Here is a 20,650-nt window from a genome sequence, read left to right on the forward strand (position 1 = left end):
GGTTTCTGAGGGTGCCATGGAGTCCTCATGCCACACGTGTCACAACGGGGGATCCTCTGTCATCATTTCTTATTAACAAGTGCCCCCCCCTTGAGGCACAGTTTCCCCAGCCCTGTCTATGTATGGTCTGTCACGAACAGACATAGCAGCTGAGGGGAAAGAGGCAGTTTCTTATTCTAGAATTGCAAACACAGGAGGGCAGGAGGGGGACATTTTTCAGCCCAGGGGCTGCATTTCCCTCCACACAACACCAGTCAAATGTACAAATGAACAGAGCAATGAAAGCAAGCCTTATCTTTGAACAGGAAGCTGTTCAAGGAATGACATGCAGAGAGAAAGCACCAAACCCAATTAAACCTATTAAGAAATTGGTTGTTCAACCCCGTGGAATGCAGGAAACTCAGCTGAAATTTAGGAAACGTTTGTATTTCTGAATGTGTTTATAGTATCCACATTGCTATTTGGAATACTCGAAATGGGGGGGGGCGGTGGCTGCACACCCACCTCCCTTCCCTGCCTGCTATCTCCCCCTCCACCCCCCCACTGGCATTGCATCCTCCCCCCAGCCCCTCCCCAAAAAGCTTGCTGTGACCCAAGACGTTTTGCACTCACCTGAACCCTTGCAGGGAAGGGGGCAGGGCACAATGGGAAGGGGCGGGGCAACCGGGCTGCTTAAACCACGCCCCTTTTCCAACGGAAGCGGCATGGGGGGGTCAGTATCCAGCACCCCCTTCTCTGCCTCTCTTGAACTCTTTGACTTTAACCCTTAAGACTATGCAAGTGAAACAGCCACCACCCCTCCCTGAGTTTTCAGCAAGGTCTTCCCTTTTTGGGGGGTGGGGTGAAATGTACTTTTGTTTAAAACGTGAGGAGGGAGAAAGAGAAGAATAAAGACGCAGAGTCAGCTTCCAGGACTAATGAAAAGATTGTTTAGCCTTCGACAGGCAATTTTTGGAAATAAATAAGAGGAAGGGTTACACGCCTCCGCCTGAGTAGACATCCATCCCAATGCACTTTGGTATCATTAGCACAAATGGAATATGCCTCTGATACTTCTTTTCATTTAAGGTGCCCTGAGAGGGTAGGCATATTATTCAGCAGAGCTTGTATTTCCCTTTCCGATAAGATGTGGGGAGAAATACCAATCTCATGACTCCATGGGTGGTTTATTCAGGGGCGGGTGGGGGGGTGTTTATACTCTGCACACACATTCTGCACAACTCATGAGGCACTACAGAAATAAACTGCCTGCTTGGCATGAAAGAAGCTAAGCCACATGAGATGAGGCCTGATATTGGCTTCACCCCAAGTCTCTCTCCCAATCTCACAAGGCCAGGAGAGGCCAAGCTATGCCCTTGTGACATTTGACTTTGAGGCCATGGCACCCAGGAAGCCTGCTGTATTCTCCTCCTCTGCAGCAGGCATTGCCACAGCTCAGGGGGAGCATTTTCTCCCCCTCATCACAACTGACAAAAACCCCACAGCACTTGGGCTTGCCGATCAGAAGTTTGGCGGTTTGAATCCGCACAACGGGGTGAGCTCCCATTGCTCTGTCCCAGCTCCTGCCAACCTAGCGGTTCAAAAGCACAAAGTGCAAGTAGATAAATAGGTACCACTGTGATGGCAAGGTAAACGGCGTTTCTGTGCGCTCTGGTTTCCGTCATGGTGTTCCGTTGCCCCAGAAGCGGCTTAGTCATGCTGGCCACAGGACTCGGAAAGCTGTCTGTGGACAAACACTGGCTCCCTCGGCCTGAAAGCGAGATGAGTGCCACACCCCATAGTCGCCTTTGACTGGACTTAACTGTCCAGGGGTCCTTTACCTTTTTTACATGGGGTGGGGAGGAGTGGGGGGGGGTTGATTCAGTTCTCATTTAAATACAAACCTACCTAATTCACACTGAAACCGTACATGGACTGAAACATAGCCATCTTTTGAAATTCACACCTCTGCAAATTTTTCATTGCAGTTCTCCAGCCAAGTAATGTGTACAAAAATACATATGCTAGGGTAAAGTGTCCACCACGATGCAAATAATAATATAAACAAATGTGTATATTGAAGTGTATGGGGTGTTAGGGGAGGAGTAGTACTTCTGGTGGCGGACACGTCATGCTCCTTTTGAGGTAGCTTGTCCACTTTTGGTCTCCATCCTGCACTCATCCTGTCACCTTTGGCTCCTAGAAGCTGTCAGCATGCGACAGCGGCCACATCCTGGGAACAGCTTCCACTGGCCGGCTAAACCAGGTGAGGGGAGCCGATGGGTTTTAAACCCTCAGTGAGTTAGAGACTCACTGCATGTGAAGACAAGCTCTGGCAGATTGGGTGGACAAAACCAAGAATGGGTCCAACGGTCAAGAAAGGTGTTGTAGAGGGAAGTGAGGGGCCTGTCAACCTGGGAACATAGCTGATCTAGGAGAAGGAAAGCTAGCCTCTGCTGCCTTGCAGGATATCTTCAGGAAAAGAAAAGGTTAAGGAGTAAACCCTACAAATCCAGAGTGGAGTCCCCTTCTTGTAAGCCTCCTTCTGACAGCCAAGCTGGTGCCAAATGTCTTATTCAGTTTTCCCTTCGACCCCATCAGTGAGGCCAAGAGAGTCATGGAATCATAGAATCATAGAGTTGGAAGAGACCACAAGGGCCATCGAGTCCAACCCCCTGCCAAGCAGGAAACACCATCAGAGTCTTGTCATCTGGGCAGCCCAGGACCTCAGCCTTGCACCCAGGGAGGTTACTTTGGCACTGCTAACACAGCAGATTGGCTTCATTCCCAGAGGCACACTCCACTGTCTCTCAAGGCAGACGGATGCTAACAAGAACATTAGGGGAAATTTGTAGTAAAATGCTGACTAATTGTCATGGGGATTTTTAACACCTCCCTGCCCCCCAATTGTTGTGGAAATGTGGAGGACTGAACCAAATGCTAGAAACTGAATAAACCAAACAAATCTGCTTATTCCTACATTGAAATAAGAGCCAGTTCTGTCATAATAATTATCCTGCATTTATATCACTTCTGTGTAAGAAATGGTGTGTTCATTCACATGTATGAAGAATGCAGTGTGGCAGATATATTTATCTTATGGGGCAGTGAACAAAATTATATCCCACATAGGAGAATTGTCATGCATGAAAGGAGTCTTCAGTACATAACAGAGTCTCTGTACAATTAGGACTGCTTTCTGAGGCTGGAATTCTCCACTGTATTATAAAAGTCTACAAAATCCTTTCCCAGGGCACATTGTCTACAGTCTTATTGAGCACCTCATTGATGAAAAATTACTAGAGCCCTTACTGCCTGGATGGCTATTTATCTATACAAAACTGGAGTACATTCATGCTACAAAAGTGTATTGGTTTTAAATCTAACTGATTTAAAACCAATACACCTTTGTAGTATGAATGTCACAGCTTCTTCCGAAAAATATTGGTGGAAATCCTCTTGGTGAGAAAATGATGACCTTTGTTCGTGCTGAAAAGGGAATAGATTTTGAACTGGTTTAAGTCTGAAATGTATCTATGCCATTAATAAAAACTGGCAGATTGGAGAGCCCTGACCTGTACACTTCATAGGTGAAGAAAATTTGGGGAAAGAAGTGGACTGGAAATGCAACAAACAAACTTGCAACATGGGGGCAAATGAGCACTCTCTCACGTGCACTCTGATGTGGAGTGAGCGCTTGAGCAGATTGTCCTCATTTTTTGTTTTGTTCCTTCTAAGCTTCTTAGTGTGAAGGCAGTTATCCCAGGGCTTCATATCATGTAAGACAGATGGCCAGACCAGGAAATCGAAACCTCCCTGTTTGCTTTATGGGGCTCCTTGCCTTATTTATGTAGTTTTAAGTGCCAGTTGTACTTCATACTTTGCCTTCAGAGAAAAAAATAACGAAACATTTAAAAAACTGCTCCTGGGATTGGAGAAGGAGGTGATATCACAGGTACCAGCCAATCCACACCACTGACAGCTAGTTTCTGTTGTAGACTTGCAGACCCAGTTATTTCAGGGATTGACCCAGGAGATGAAAAAGCACATTTGAACTGACCACAGCAAGGCCTATAAATCTGTATCTGCTCGATTTCCTTAGTTTTACATAGAATTTAAGCGGTGTGCTTTATTTCAGGTTTGCTAAACCTGTGGCCATTCAAACCATTTCAAAATGAGAGGCAAACATACTGCTTTTCCCCACCCCGTTCCCCATGAAGTAGGAATCCTGGCCTGCATTTTAAACATAAATAGCCCTCAGTCTGACACATAAAGACGGCTGGGTTTTGGTGCAGTCTGCAGCAATCAGTGACACACTATCCAACTGAGAAGTCTAATAATAATAATAATAATAATAATAATAATAATAATAATAATAATAATAATAATATTGCAATGTCAGACTGAAGCAACTTTCAGGAACACAATTCTTCAATCTTAGCTCTCAGATCGTAGGACAGAGTTGCTGCTTATGGAGATGCCCTGGTTTGCACATCTCTTTAAACCATAGTTCAGCTTAATTAGGGTTTAAAGATGAGCACACAGGATGCAGGTGCCCAGGACTCAGTTGAGGCACTCTTTGCTGTTTCCCTAGGCTTGCTGCTCCAAGGTTTGTTTCTTTCCAAACAAACCATGAGATGAAATCAGAGATTGTTATTGACTTTGCTCATTCCTGGTTTGGGAGAAACAAAGCATGAGCCCAAGCTTAAATGTAATGCCAAGTTGAATCATGGTTTGCTCCCAGAAGCATGGCAACAACAGAAGACGCTCCCACAAATTGAGCAGCACGCACCAGCACTCTGTGTGACCCTTTTAAAACCGTAGTTTGGTGTCCCTTGAAAAGGGATAATTGGGAACTCACTTTAAGCACCCAAGTGTTCCTTTATAACCATGTTTCATATGACATCAGGTGGGGCGAGGGTGGGTGTGGGTGTGGAAAAGTGGGCTCTCAGGCCAAATTGGGACCCCTGCAGGTCCAAATTTGGCCCATGGGATGGAGGCATCCTAAAAGAATGAAGAAGAAGAAGTTGAAAGCAGAATTAGGTGAAAGCAGAATGCCGAACAGCGAAACTAGAAAGGAATTAAAAAGAGTTAGCTATATCCATGACTTCACCCGGTAGTTGTAAGGGGAAATTAAGATGAAGGTCTGTACGCACAGATCTAGGCATGTAAGTTCTGCGTGATGAGGTCTCCTGCTTTTCCCAGGGTTCCTGGTTGTGCATAAGAGTTGTACATCTGTGCAGGCCTCTGGGGCTGATGATGTAAGGGTCAGGGCTGGGGCTGGCCTGTTAGTTGCCTGAACAGAATAAGGAGGACCAGGCTTTGGAAAGCAAGCTCAATATTTTGAAGTAATAAGACGAGCAAAGTCAGAGATATGGAAGAGGAGAGGATGGTATAGCAGCAGGAGAATAAGTGAAAACTCAAAACAAGAAGCACCATGTTGTGAGAGGAGAGAGGATGGAAAAGAAGGAGGAAGAGTAGCCTAGAGAAGATTATCTTCCTTACACCTTTAGTGTTCTAAGGCAGTGTTTCCCAACCGGTGTTCCGCGGCACACTAGTGTGCCGCGAGACGTTACCTGGTGTGCTGTGGGAGGGAGGCGGGCGAGTCGGGCGGCGAGAGGCAGGGCGGCGGCGGCGAGGAGAGGCCGCCCAGCGCGGGGCTCTCGCCGTCTGCCTGCCTGGCTGCCTGCATGGCGCCAGTGGCGTAGCGTGGGGGGTGTCAGGGGTGCCAGCCGCACCGGGCGCCACATCTGCGGGGGGGGGGGCGCGAGTCCAGAGGGAAGGGACAAGTTCCTTCCTCCGCCGGGCTCCCCGCCGCCACCGCCAGCCTTGCGCCTTGGTGCGCGCGCGCCCCCCGCCGCCGCTGCGGCTGCGCTCCACTCACTGCTCGCAGGAGGAGCAGCCGCTGCAGCAGCGCTGACGCCGCCACCGACGCCTGGCCGGGCACGGGCAGCCGCCGCACCCTGACGCCATCCCCTTCCCCCTTTTTTTCCAGAGCTGGGGGAAGTTTTAAAAGGGGGTCGTGCATTGGCGATCCTGCAGCACTTTGGGCCGCACGACGCGAGCGCGCAGCACGGATCAGCCACGACCCCACCCCGTGCATTTCCCGGGGAAAAGTGCTCCGCGTGGGAGGCGCGTTTCCCCTTCATTCCCTCTCGTGCAAATCCTCCTTGGGTTCCCTCCCCCGTCTTTCCTCTCCCTACCTCACAAAAGCCTCACCTTGTCGCCTCCTCGCTGCCTCTCGCCTCCGCAGGATTTGCATTGCAAACTTTGGATTGCAACTTCCTGCTTCCCTGGGAAACAGAGCCCGGCCGGGTCAGTTGTCCAGCGGAGGGCCAGTTCCCCCCTCCCCCCCTCTCTCTCTGCAACCCTTGCGCCCCCCCCGTACTACTTGCAATGCAACTTCCGCGCTCCATGCGCTTTCATAGAATCTGTCGAGCTGGAAGGGAGCCGAGGGTCATCTAGTCCCACCCGCTGCAATGCAGTAATACGCCGCTGCCCCCCTACAAGGGATCGAACCTGCAACCTTGGCCTTATCAGCGCCGTGCTCTTAAACTGAGCCATCCGGGCTCCCCTTTCCCCCACCTTCTTGCGTGCCTGAACCTGTCCGCGTTTTGCATTCTAACACTTGCAAGCTCCATTCTCCAGCAGTTCCCTGACGCCGGCTGCGCTTCCTTTCAGGCCAATACTTGGCAGCCATAAACTCGCACCATGTCCAATATCCTATAAAAAGCATTAATCGAAATACCTTGCAACATTTCATCAAAGAAAATTGAGACGCCCTATTCCATAATAATAATAATAGTAATAATTTTATTATTTATACCCTTCCCATCTGACTGGGCTGCCCCAGTCACCTTGGATAAAAATATAATAAAACATGAAACATTTAAAAAAACTTCCCTTCAGATGACTTCTGAAGTTGTAGAGTTACTTATCTCCTTGGCTTGGGGGTTGTCTAATAAAAATAAAAATAAATTATTTATACCCTGCCCATCTGGCTGGGCTTCCCCAGCCACTCTGGGCGGCTTCCAAAAAAATATTAATACGTCAAACATTAAAAGCTTTCCTAAACAGGGCTGCCTTCGGATGTCTTCTAAAAGTCTGGTAGTTGTTCTTCTCTTTGACATCTGGTGGGAGGGCGTTCCACAGGGCAGGTGCCACTACCGAGAAGGCCCTCTGCCTGGTTCCCTGTAACCTCACTTCTTGCAGGGAGGGAGCCGCCAGAAGGCCCTCGGCGCTGGACCTCAGCGTCCGGGCAGAATGATGGGGGTGGAGACGCTCCTTCAGGTATACTGGACCGAGGCCGTTTAGGGCTTTAAAGGTCAACACCAAGACTTTGAATTGTGCTCAGAAACGTACAGGGAGCCAATGTAGGTCTTTCAATGTAACTTCATACATTATTATTATTATTATTATTGTTGTTGTTGTTGTTGTTGTTGTTGTTTAGTCATTTAGTCGTGTCTGACTCTTCCTGACCCCCTGGACCAGAGCACGCCAGGCACTCCTGTCTTCCACTGCTTCCTGCAGTTTGGTCAGACTCATGTTTGTGGCTTCCCCTCCCCATCCAGCTTGGTTTCCCTAGCCACTCGGAAACCCGAACCCTATGGAAATAGGGATGTCAAGGTTGCAGGTTCGATCCCCGCACGGGACAGCTGCGTGGTCCTGCATCTTTCCTCAGGGCCTGCAAGACAGAGCTGTTCCACCTGGCCTTTGGTTTGGACTCATTGGGACCCTTATGTCTTCCCTCCCCTTACTGTTTTGATTTGTGGGCTACTTTTAAAATGAGGCTGCTTTTCAAATTGCATTTTTAACCTGTATTTTAAATTGGTCCCTCCCCCCATTATGTTTCTATTGTAATTTTACCGGTGTTAGCCGCCCTGAGCCCGGCTCTGGCTGGGGAGGGCGGGGTATAAATAAAATGTATCATCATCATCACCACAGGGGGTTGGACTAGATGACCATCAGGTCCCTTCCGACTCTACGATTCTATGATTCTATAAAGTCAAGTGTTACCGGAAAAATCCGAGAGTGCGCTCGCACTCGAGTGCTAAAATCCACGGGTTAGGGGGCGCAAATTACTTGCCTTGCCCCGGGTGCTGACAACCCACGCTACGCCACTGCGTGGCGCTGACGTCACGGGGCTGTAACGTGCCCCACATAGGCACACGCGGGGCGGCGAGCGAGCTCCCTCCCACATCCCATCGCTGCTCGCTTCGGCCGGCCTACTGGGCTGTCGCAGGCGGAAGGCCTGCGCATGCGCAAGGTTTTCGCGCCTTCGGGATTGCCTTCACGCCTTCCTCCTCCCGGGTCCTTGAGAGCGCGGGAAGCGGCAGCGCGAGACCGGCGTTGAGCCTGGTAGGTATTGCGCTTGCCAAGGCAGTCATTTGGGAAATGAAAACTTGCAAAGCAAGCAACCAGTTCAATCTGAAGTATGTGTATGCTTAATACACATACTTCAGATTGAACTGGTTGCTTGCTTTGCAAGTTTTCATTTCCCAAATGACTGCCTTGGCAAGCGCAATACCTTGGTGCCATTTTCATCTACACATGCAGCAGAGTAAGTTGACCCAGAATAGTACCAATTCAGATGGCAGGTGGGAGAATGACAGTGCTGAATGCTTTCCCATGTAGAACAGTCCCTGCAAATAAAAACCTAGCATATTTGGAAGAGGGGTGCTAGCCTAACCATTACCTTCCATGCTGTTACTATTTTTTTATTTTTTTTTTACATAAGTAAAAAGTGACCTTTCCCCATCTGGCATGGTGGTGTGCCTCGAGATTTTTTTCATGAAACAAGTGTGCCTTTGCCCAAAAAAGGCTGGGAAACACTGTTCTAAGGCACTGAAGAAGAATACAGTTGCTATGACTTCTGGCCTGTTCTTCAACTGGTCACCTTGCCCAACATCCTACCCCCTTCTCATAGTCAGAATTCTAAGTCTGACACACAACACACAGGAAGAGGATGGCCCAGGTGACCAGGGAGGGATAGGGTGGGATGTGCAATGGTTGCACCTTCTCTTTGGGATTAGAGCATTTCAAGGTAAATGCACCATTTCTAGGCAAGGACTTTGCAAGCTTATTGGGAGGATACAGCTAACTCTTTGCCCAGTCACGTTGCGTGGAGGCCTCATTTCACCCAAAGTGACATTTGAGATGGTTTTGAAGGCTCCAGCTTGGACAAAATTGCTAAGGAAACCTTTTTTAAAAGTGTTTTGATTGGGCTGATGGAATTTTAAAAAGTGGGGCAGGAAGGAGAAAGAGAGCCTAAGGCAAAATGTGACATAAATTTGGAAATTCATAATTAGAGAAAATATCTGAAGAATGCTAAGGGAAGCTAAAAGAATATCTGTGGGAGTAGCAAAAACTATCCGTTACACACCATGGTTTAACGATCAGTTTGCCACCATTTTTACTGGAAGAGCACTCTGAAACCTAGACATTTAGCAAGTGACATTTCCTGCACCACTTATTTCCAGGAAAGACTTCACACCAGCATACTCTGTGTGTGTGTGTCAGGATGCTGTTCACAACTCAGGAGCAGCTCCAGTAAAAGACTCGCCCGCTCCTGCTATGCTCCACCACAGAGTCATGTGGCCCCTGGGCATTTGAACAGAATATGCTGGGATACAAATGACTGCACAGAGCATTGTTTTTCAACCTAGGAATGTTTATGCTCGCATTGAAATGCCTTTTCTGTTTCTTTCACAACTGCTAAGACTATCAGTGACCACTGAGTTTTCCTTTCATATTTTTAAAATGATTACAGTCCAAAGCAGAGGGAGATGGGTGTGGCAAAAAAACAAATGCCATACTGGTGAGCAATCAGAATTAAAACTGTGGTAAAACTGCTCTCAGTAAAGCTATTTCCCGCGACACAACTGCATTCAGTATAACCCACAATTGGACAGGCTGCCAATCACTTGCTGTGTCTGCTCAAAGCAGGGCTACTTTGAAACCCTAAAGATCACTTAGAGCTTTCTCTGGTCAGGCTGAAAAGGAATAATCTACAAACACCTGATAAATGAAATTTTATTTCAAGAACAGACTTCTTGCAAGATATAACTGGGGTGGGGAAGGAGTAGGGGGAGTGACGATAGGAAAACTGGAAATAAACAAAAGTTGCACTGAACATGTCTGGAAACGAGGCTGAAAACCCAATTGCATGAGAGAATTATTTCTGAATAGCCCTATTCATGAAAAAATAATTCTTTCATCACATGAATTGGCCTGGTCATGTGCCAAACCTGGTTAAACCAAGTCATGTTTACCCAAATTTCCTCCTGCAATTTCTATTCCTTCATCCCCCTTTCAATATCAAAGAGTTGTTACATGCTCCTATGTTCCAACAATGCCCATGCCCAATTCCTGAATGTGCCCCATGTGTAAAACTGGCTGTGACTCTCTGATAAGGGTTCGCTCAGTGACAGAACCAAGTTAAATGGTTAGGCCCTGCGTGGTAAGTAAGTATTTGGGAAAGGGAAGATGCCACTTGTTTTGCAAATTGTAAACCCAAAGACCCAATTCAATACACTATCAACTAGACTTTCCCAAATCGGCCCCTGAATATTCCACTCCAAGCCTGCCATGTGGAAGAGGATGGCTGAAAACAAATACAGTGGTACCTCGGGTTACATACGCTTCTGGTTACATACGCTTCAGGTTACAGACTCCGCTAACCCAGAAATAGTGCTTCAGGTTAAGAACTTTGCTTCAGGATGAGAACAGAAATCATGCTCTGGCAGCGCAGCAGCAGTAGGAGGCCCCATTAGCTAAAGTGGTGCTTCAGGTTAAGAACAGTTTCAGGTTAAGTACGGACCTCCGGAACGAATTAAGTACTTAACCCAAGGTACCACTGTACATCAGAAGCAGCTTCTGTGCCACGGTGAGCAAAGCTGTCCACGTAGAAATTCCCTTTTCAGACCATACAACTAGTTGCTTTTTTTCTCCTTCCAAACATTCCTTTCCCACAGCCAACAGCTTCACACACAAATCGGGGGAGGTGGCCAGGAGCCCATCTTCACGGTGTGTGCAAGGCAGACACACACAGCTTGCTGCCTGGCGCAAGGAACTGCTTTGGGATAAGTTAGGGGTCAAATGATGATTGGGGGAGTCCAGAACCTTTAATAGCTGCATAGAGCAATGCATTTTGGCAGGCGAATCTTGTTATGCAGGGATGAAAATCCTCTTCTCCAGAATTATTAAAGGTGTACGCTAAAAGCCCTCTAAGGGCAGTCACACTTTATCGACTTAAAACTCAGGGAGGTAGTTCTCTCCTGCACTTCAAGTTGCGTTTTACATTTCTGTATGCACCATATGATTACATTATTTGTTTTCCCTGCATTAGCTGATTTGTTGCTGTGCATCTGCAACCACCCCAACTACTATTCTATGAAGCCACTATCTATGAATGCACAAAAGGTTTCTAAAATGTACACCTCAACTTACATTTTAGAATCAGATGTAACTTGGTTTAAGAGAAAGTGCACCAACCAGCAGTATTTCTCTAGAAACTGCAAGATACGTAACGAACTGTGGCCAACGTCATGAATTCTCTGCTTCAAACGCAAGTTGTGGGAGTTTATCCAAGCCACAGTAAATGGTGCACAGCCTAAGGTGGAATCTGCATACATATAAAAGATGTTCTGAAATTGCTTTTTTAAAAGTGTTTTTAAAATACATTGAATTTTCCATAAGGCTCACCATTGCCATCTAGTGTCACATTGTATATTGCACTTAAAACACCCTTAAATGTTTTATTTACAGCTGTATAGCTGAGTCTTTAGTTACTTACAGAATGAGTGGCCAACCTGCAACATCGATGTCATATGGGTTGCCAAAGTGGTGAAAAGGATGTGGTGGCACACCTGGGCAGGAACATGAGGGCTTGTGGGCCTGGCTAGGGCAAAAAAAAACCTCCCCTCCCCTCTCCCCTTCTTCTCTAGAACTGTAGTGGGAGCAGGTGGCACTCCTCCCTCACCTGAGACCAAGGCCAGCCGCACTGCTTGGCGAAGAATCCCACAAGTGTCTCTTCCCCTCCCTCCTACAAATGCAATATTAATGCATTAACTAACTAACTAACTAACCATTTGCTGCCCTTTCATGGCACCTCACTCTGCCTAACGCAGGGTGCTCACCTGCTCTGTGAAATAACTCGCCCCTTCCTTCCCACATTCCACAGTCTGATCCCTCACTGACTTACACTCAGACACGTGTGCATTTGTAACTCTAGTAAGACAAGACACCCTTTGGAAGCAGCCCTCAGGGCTCATTACAGCTGTCAACTTTTGCCCACAGAATATGGTCAGACCCCTCAATATGTGCTGAGATATGAAAGCTAACAGAAAATCAAAGGCTGTTGTGCAGGGAGCGTATTAAGCAAAACCCCTGGAAGGTTATTCAACATATGGATGTTCAAAGGAGACCTAGAATATATGGCAAAATCACTCCCAAGCAAATGCTCCTCTGAGAAACAATATACATATCAAATTCACATCATGTAAAATCTCTGGGGAAACAAAAAGAGCTTGTTCTGGTGGAAGGGGGACGTCTCAAACAACACCTGATATAATTAGTTCCACTGAGAATACAGTTTGTGAAATAAAGGGTGATCAGGTAAAGCAGCAGCTAATAGGAATGGTGAAAAATAAGACTCCTGTCTCCTCCCAGCTCCCTTACCCACCTGGGAATCCCAAGCCCATTTGAGCAGAACCGCAAGCTAAGAAATCAGGTTACATTTCACTTCCAATCCTCCGGAGGATGATTATAAAAGAGGCAATTTGCCTTGTTAACTCTCCCATCTACAATCAGAGCTTAGTGGTACTGGGAAGCACCGAAGAAAATAATCTTTCAAGGGCTTGATCCACTCAAGGTTAATGGGGTGAGAGGCTTTCTGGAGCTTGACATGCAGCCACACATATCTTGATTATTTTAATGACAGTTTAGGTTTAGCAGTGTCTTTGAGTGACCGGATGCCAACAAAGAACCAAGAAGAAACAGGTCTAGTTTTTCCTCTGCTTCAGGTGAGAAGGCTCACCTGGCAAAATTTCTTACGCAAAAAGTTTGCCTTTAAAAAACAAATATTGGGTCCCAGCCAGTTCAAGTCCTACTCAGAGCAGACAGATTGAAATGAATGTTTATTCATATTAATGGATGCATAACTGAGTTGGGTACAGCATATTTTGTTAAGGCATCTTGTGCTCTCTTCACTTCCCAGAGTAGCAAGACATTTTATAGAGGGACACATGAGTGTTTGTTTGGATGAGAGAGCACTGGAGACTTGGGATGTCCTTGCAATACTTTATTGACAAATATATGAGCGGAGCATCGAAGAAGCAAAGAACTGCTCCTGTGGCCGGCAGCCCAATCGCAAGTCCTACTTAGGATTTGAAGAAAGGTTCTTCACCCGACCCTCCTTTCCAGACTAGACTGCAAAAAGTCTCCACCCACTATATAGGGTATTATGATGGGTATTGTACTCCAAGGCTGGAAAAGGATTCCCAGTTTTCACATAACATATTATTAACAGTCTTCTGCCAAATTCTTGACACATCCTGCACCCAAGTCAGGCATTACTGTAGTGTAGGAAAAGCCAGAGAGTTTGGACCATTCACAGGGCTACAAAGAGAACATCGATTCCTCCTCCTTCCCCATTTTCTGCTTCCCAGCACTCATACCACATCTATGGTCCACATATGTTTATCCATACAGAAAAATGTAAAACAGAGGGTTGAAGACGGAGAAAGAGAGAGAAATAAATAAATAAATAACTTAATGGGGATGATTAAGATTGGACATTGCCAATTATTCTTCCTCTTATGGCAAAAACTAAACTGAGACAGGAAGTCCTAACTTGCTGGCAATATTCCAGCCCACAGAGATCAACCAGAGGGTCTCTGATACTACACTCTAAGCATTTGGCACAACAGACGGAGTTTATTTGTAATGTAATTTATCCTGGAGGCTTCCAAGCTCCTGCTCCCAATTTTAGAAACATTAGCTTTTTCAGTGGTTTACATTTTCCCACCACTTATGTGAGAACTGAAATTTTCCCCTCAGAAAAATGTGTCCCTGTGTCAGAGGGCTTTGCCCTAAAAATATCAGTAGGAAGACAAGCTAAATATAGTACAGAATCAAAACTTCAAATTCTTGAAAAGCACCCAATATAAGCAGCCGTCTAGGGAACTAATGCAAGGAAATGTCTATGCTGTCTCAGAGAGATTTTATATATGTACATTTTCTATTATAGTAGTCCTATATTGCTAGCCCTAGATTCTGTTTACGGTATGTAGAGTTCAAAGGTAGGATATGAGACATTCCAGCCTCAAATAATCTGCAATACCCTGACTTCCAAAAGCGGGGTACCACAGGGCTCCATCCTAGGCCCGTTGTTCTTCAACATCTTCATAAAGACTTGGACAAAGGGATGCTCATCAAATTTGCTGATGACACCAAATTGGGAGAGGTAGCAGAAGACAGAACTGGGACTCAAAATAACCTTCACAGATTGGAAAACTGGGCCCAAATTTACAAGATGAGTTTCAGCACTTAGGCAGGAAGAATCAGATCCACAAGAAGAATCAGATCCACAAATATAAGATGGGGGACACCTGGCTTACTAGCAGAACATGTGAAAAGGGTCTAGGGGGGTCAATCTATATCGAGTGAACCAAGTTTTAATGTTGTTGTTTTTACCTCATGTCATCCAATTTTCTTAAAATTTTGTGCACTTGTTGAATGATGAAAACTAAGATAAGAGCATGGTGTCCTTCCCCCCCGCCCCCCCCAAGCTGCTTCACAAAGCAGCTTGGGGCTGGTGCTGCTTCAGTGGAGTCGGCAGTGAGGGCTGGGGTGGCACACAGTGGTCACCATTCGCCCTCCACGTCCCACCTCCCTGGCACCATGGAAACATGCTTCACCGCTGCTCACACAGGTTGACAAAAGACAAAACTGTCGTGGGGAGACCCCTAACTCTTTTTTTGACAACTAGCTCTATATTCCAAATTTATATACCGCTTAACGTTTTTGCCATAGATCTCTACACACTTTACAGAAAGGATAAAACAAAAACACAGTAAATGCAATAAAATAATACAAATAAACATCAGAACAGAAGAAATATATTGTAAAAAGGCCATTATCTAAAACATAATTTTCCACAGCTATAAAAGAGAAAGTGACATTAAGTATGGTATTAAGTTTTCTCCTGACAAGACAGTTCAGTGAATTTTTTTAAAGGTTGAACATCCAGATGACTAGAACCTGCATAAAATGTTGCTAAATTCCAAAAATGCAGCATTGAGATAATTGTCAATTTGGCTAATGGGCTGGAGGTCCCCACCTATTTGTAGCCAATAAAAAGCACAGGAGACAAGATGGAACCTTATGGTACCCACAAGCTGAAAGACATGGTGTGGAACAGCCGTTCCCCAGCATCACTTTCTGGCCCACCCTGCCAGGTGAGAAAAGAAGAACTGAAGATCAGTATCACCTGTTTCCATCCCAGCTGAAAGACCTCCTTCTGAGGAAGTGCCTGAGCCACGCCCCTCGCTGAGGTCAGAAGAAGGCAGTCTCCACTGTGTCCTTCACCCAGGTAAAGTTGGCAAGGATGTGAAGTAGACATCCACTTTATGGAAAAAAGCAAACCTGCCTCCTTCCTTGAGGTTATTCTTTTAGCAGGTGGATGCTATTTTGTTTTCAAACGTGATTGTCTCTGGCTGCCAGGGATGCTGTGAGAACCTTGCTGTTTCTGATTTAAGCTGTTTGTTTTCTTAATGACTACATTCAGATTTTAATGTCTTATGACTGTTTCTATTGCTTTTTTATATAAAACCATTTTATTTTTATTTTATTATGAATTGCTTTGAGTACCAATTTGCACAGAATGCAGATTATAAATGTAATGCATCTAGGCTCCAATGCGAGCTTGTTTACTGACTCCACAATCCCTGCATAAAACCTCCAGTTTCCAATTGCCATACCGTCGGGCCAATGAATGCAAACTGGTCTCTGAGCCCTTGAAGATATACAGTATTGGTTTATATAATTTCCAGGGAGGAGCCCACAGTTTAGCCCTCAGATTCTCTGCCAGCAAAATCTCCTGGGCCCAGCGGTTCTAAGTAGTGTTGGGAAAATGACCACAAGAATTACACATGTAGATGAGTTTACAAGTTAAACCTCACAACAGACATCTTGTAACTTTTGCCAGGTTTCTGACAGGAGATAGTCCTTAGTGGCCTACCAGATGTGAGTTTATGGTGTCCAAGAATTTGACCTTGGATAACTTTTTAAAAATTGAAACAAAGCATTCTCGAAATGTAATGCAGAAAAACCAGTTTAAATGACATACGGTCAGCTGTTTTTTGAGGAGAGCACTGGAAGTGACGGATGTCAGAAATAGTGTTGCTGTTGTTGAAAGAAAGAGAGAGAAGGAAGGTTTGCCTGTGCAAAAGGGGAAGGTGAAAAGCCAAGAGGGTTAATTTTGTTGGAAAGACTTAATCCTGAGAAAAAGAACAGGGTGCTTTTTCTCCTCTCCTGCAGGGTGAGCCTAGCTTCCTCACACCCTTTAATACTGTAAATAACAGATGCATTTCCTTCCGATTTTCAACTCTGACCAGAGTATTTGTGTCACCTAACATACTACAGTATTAGGTACTGCTGGTTGATAAGCACTGGATTAGACAGTGCCAACTGTACAGGTTGCATCAAGGCATATTAAGACAAAAAAGAGCAGCGGGCATTCTCTGAAAATGTAAAAGCCGTCAGTCATTCATATCTGGTAGGGGTTTGCACCAATCACAAGCTCTGACTCCAATTCAACACTCTATAGAAGACCCCAATCTGGCTCAGACCCATTTGGATGCTGCCTACTTTGACATGGGGGGGGGAGGGTTCTGAGTAATATTTATTCCTACCGCACCCCATTCACTACTGGGATATTTTTAAAAGCTATTTTTTTCTTTTAACATCATTGCATGCAATGTGTAGACATAGTAGCCTTTCCAGAGCGAATAAAGCATGACAGATTACAGGCAATAGGTTCAGGCATTTTGTACTGGACAACTCTTAATCCCCCCCCCAACCTCTTGATTTTTGGCCAAAATTGGATGAAATTTGCAGGCAAGTTTGCTCCTTCTGAGGGCATGAATGCTGCCAATTTTCACAGTAGTCACAGTTAGTCACAGTAGTTTTCCTGCAAAAGCAGCTGTCACAGGTTTGGGGTGGCTGAAAATGACTTTTTGTGGGCAACTGGTCTGAAAACTGCAGACAAGAAAGAGGTGACCATGGGTAAGAAACCCGCCAAATTGCAGACAAATAGGTCCAGGACCTTTTGTACTGGGCACCTTTAAACTGATTTTGTGTTGGAAAGAACTTAAAGGGATTCGGTTTCTGGGTAGAAATTAGGTTCTTTGGTTATAAGCAAAATCTGTCAGTTGCAAAGGAGTTCTCTCTCCCCCCTCCTCTTTTGACCTTGGCATCTTCCTTAAGCTTACAGAGAGATGTGTTTTGCTCTTGCAAAGTTGCTCCCCCCTAAAAGAGGATACAGATAAAATTATTTCATTTGATTACCAGATTCTTCCTCTCCTCACTTGTGGTGTTTGTTCCCCCTTCCCCTATCATCACATGCTGGCATTGTGGCCCTCTGGCAAACTGAGAAACATTAATTTTTCCTTCAACAAATGCTTTCCTGTAGCACTATTTTGATTTCTGGATTTCAGAGATGCCACAAAGAATTTCAGGGAACCTTTCTTCAACTTGTACCACCTCATAGAGATCCTGTTTCACTCCTGATAAATCCCAAATATATCCAAGACACACTACTCAGAATCCAAATTTGATGCACACCCATGATATCGACCTCTGAATCTGAATGTGTGATCTGAAAAACCTTGTATGATACACACTTTTATTGGTAAGGGATATCACCCAGGCCACAATCCTAAACAACAGCCAAGGCAAGGAAATAGTTCCCCATAGCAAACTAAAAGAAGTATTTATTACTTTAATAATCTGGATTTATATATGCATGATCCACTAGTACTTACTTTATTTCTCCCTATAGCCATCTTTCACAAATGATGCATGAAGTTAGATATCTTTTGGGTACCTTTATTTGTTACCGTCTTCCGGTGCCAAATATAGCAAAGGCTACCCCAACCACCAGATGCCAACTTTTGAATCTGGAAAAAAGTTTAGTAACAGCACTGATGACTCACTGTTTTGATTCTTGCCCCATTTCAGGACAATAATCAACTCCACCTTGGTTAGTCACCTTTTCATCCCCATGAAATGTCTCCCATCTGCCTCTCAGCATCACAAACTTGGATATTAAACTGTTTCTCATCAGTGTGAGTGTGAGACTTCATCTCTGGACATTTTGTTTTGTCGAACTAAGGAGCAAGGCACAGAGCCCAGATGGAGGGAAAGTAACTCTTTAAGAACTTTTAAGAAATGTGCATTTGTCTCTTGCAAATATAAAATTGAAAGCGCAAAATTGCTTCACAAAACATAAAAAGCTGTTTTAGATGGAAGCAGGTCTCTGGCCCAATGGGGCAGTACCATTTCTGAGCCAAAGGTTTCCAGATTATTTTTTTAAATGTCGTTTTGGAGGAAAGAAGGGCAAATTCAGATGGGTTACAGAAATTGTAGAATTTTTCAGAGCTGGGGTGCCTTATTGGGAAGCAGCAACAATGTGTCTCTCTCTCTCCTTTTCAAAAACATCATCAGGCTATCTCTGGTGGCTGGGCAGGCACCTTTCAATACACAATCTCCTCTGCCCACCCCCCAGAGCCCAGTTGCGTCCTAACATGGAGCACAGTGGGTGAAAAAATGGGGACTATCTGTTTTTATCCCACCGTGCCCCAAGAATGACATGAGGCCAAAATGACATAAAGTTGATGAGTGGGGATCAAATACTGCTGTTAGGAAGAATCACCTGCCGCCAGTGCAGAACTGAACCCCATCATGCTGCCCATAGATTTGGGGGAAATTGCCTCACAGGCTGAACTGGACCCCCTGGAGCTCCATGACTGGCACACAGACCAGATGTTCCTCACCGCTGCCGTATATCTAAATGTGTTGCACTTAAGATACCACAATATTATTTGTTGTTGTTCTCAACTATGAAGCACTGGGTGGCCGTGGGCATCTCTTGTCCCAGCCAGTCTCACAGTATTGTTGTTAAGCCAACGTCCCACCTCAGAAGCGCACCTACATTCTCATGAGCAGTGGAATTCTTACGGAATTCCATTCAGTGTTGTGTTTCTCTCCAGGGTTGGAGCCACCTGCCACCACCCCCAGTCAGCATGACCAGCGGTCAGAGATGATGGGTAGAATCATAGAATCATAGAATCATAGAATCATAGAGTTGGAAGAGACCACAAGGGCCATCGAGTCCAACCCCCTGCCAAGCAGGAAACACCATCAGAGCACTCCTGACATATGGTTGTCAAGCCTCTGCTTAAAGACCTCCAAAGTAGGAGACTCCACCACACTCCTTGGCAGCAAATTCCACTGTCGAACAGCTCTTACTGTCAGGAAGTTCTTCCTAATGTTTAGGTGGAATCTTCTTTCTTGTAGTTTGGATCCATTGCTCCGTGTCCGCTTCTCCGGAGCAGCAGAAAACAGCCTTTCTCCCTCCTCTATGTGACATCCTTTTATATATTTGAACATGGCTATCATATCACCCCTTAACCTCCTCTTCTCCAGGCTAAACATGCCCAGCTCCCTTAGCCGTTCCTCATAAGGCATCGTTTCCAGGCCTTTGACCATTTTGGTTGCCATCCTCTGGACACGTTCCAGTTTGTCAGTGTCCTTCTTGAATTGTGGTGCCCAGAACTGGACACAGTACTCCAGGTGTGGCCTGACCAGAGCAGAATACAGTGGCACTATTACTTCCCTTGATCTAGATGCTATACTCCTATTGATGCAGCCCAGAATTGCATTGGCTTTTTTAGCTGCCGCGTCACACTGTTGGCTCATGTCAAGTTTGTGGTCAACCAAGACTCCTAGATCCTTTTCACATGTACTGCTCTCAAGCCAGGTGTCACCCATCTTGTATTTGTGCCTCTCATTTTTTTTGCCCAAGTGCAATACTTTACATTTCTCCCTGTTAAAATTCATCTTGTTTATTTTTGCCCAGTTCTCTAATCTGTCAAGGTCGTTTTGAAGTGTGATCCTGTCCTCTGGGGTGTTAGCCACCCCTCCCAGTTTGGTGTCATCTGCAAATTTGATCAGGATGCCCTTGAGTCCATCATCCAAGTCGTTGATAAAGATGTTGAATAAGACCGGGCCCAAGACAGAACCCTGTGGCACCCCACTAGTCACTCTTCTCCAGGATGAAGAGGAACCATTGATGAGCACCCTTTGGGTTCGGTCAGTCAGCCAGTTACAAATCCACTGAGTGGTAGCATAGTCAAGACCGCATTTTACCAGCTTCTTTACAAGAATATCATGGGGCACCTTGTCAAATGCCTTGCTGAAATCAAGGTAGGCTACATCCACTGCGTTCCCTTCATCTACCAGGCTTGTAATTCTGTCAAAAAACGAGATCAGGTTAGTCTGACATGACTTATTTTTCAGAAATCCATGCTGACTATTGGTGATCACAGCATTCCTTTCTAGGTGCTCACAGACTGTTTGCTTAATGATCTGCTCCAGAATCTTCCCTGCT

At 45.6% G+C, this 20,650-nt stretch overlaps 1 protein-coding gene across 7 annotated transcripts in view; it reads right to left on the reverse strand.

Moving 5' to 3' along the window:
- FRMD4A (FERM domain containing 4A) overlaps window positions 1–20,650 on the reverse strand; it is a 466,163-nt gene that overhangs the window by 253,764 nt on the left and 191,749 nt on the right. The window lies entirely within an intron of this gene.

This window comes from Podarcis vaucheri (genome assembly GCF_965113315.1).
Source record: "Podarcis vaucheri genome assembly, chromosome: 10".
NCBI lineage: Eukaryota > Metazoa > Chordata > Lepidosauria > Squamata > Lacertidae > Podarcis > Podarcis vaucheri.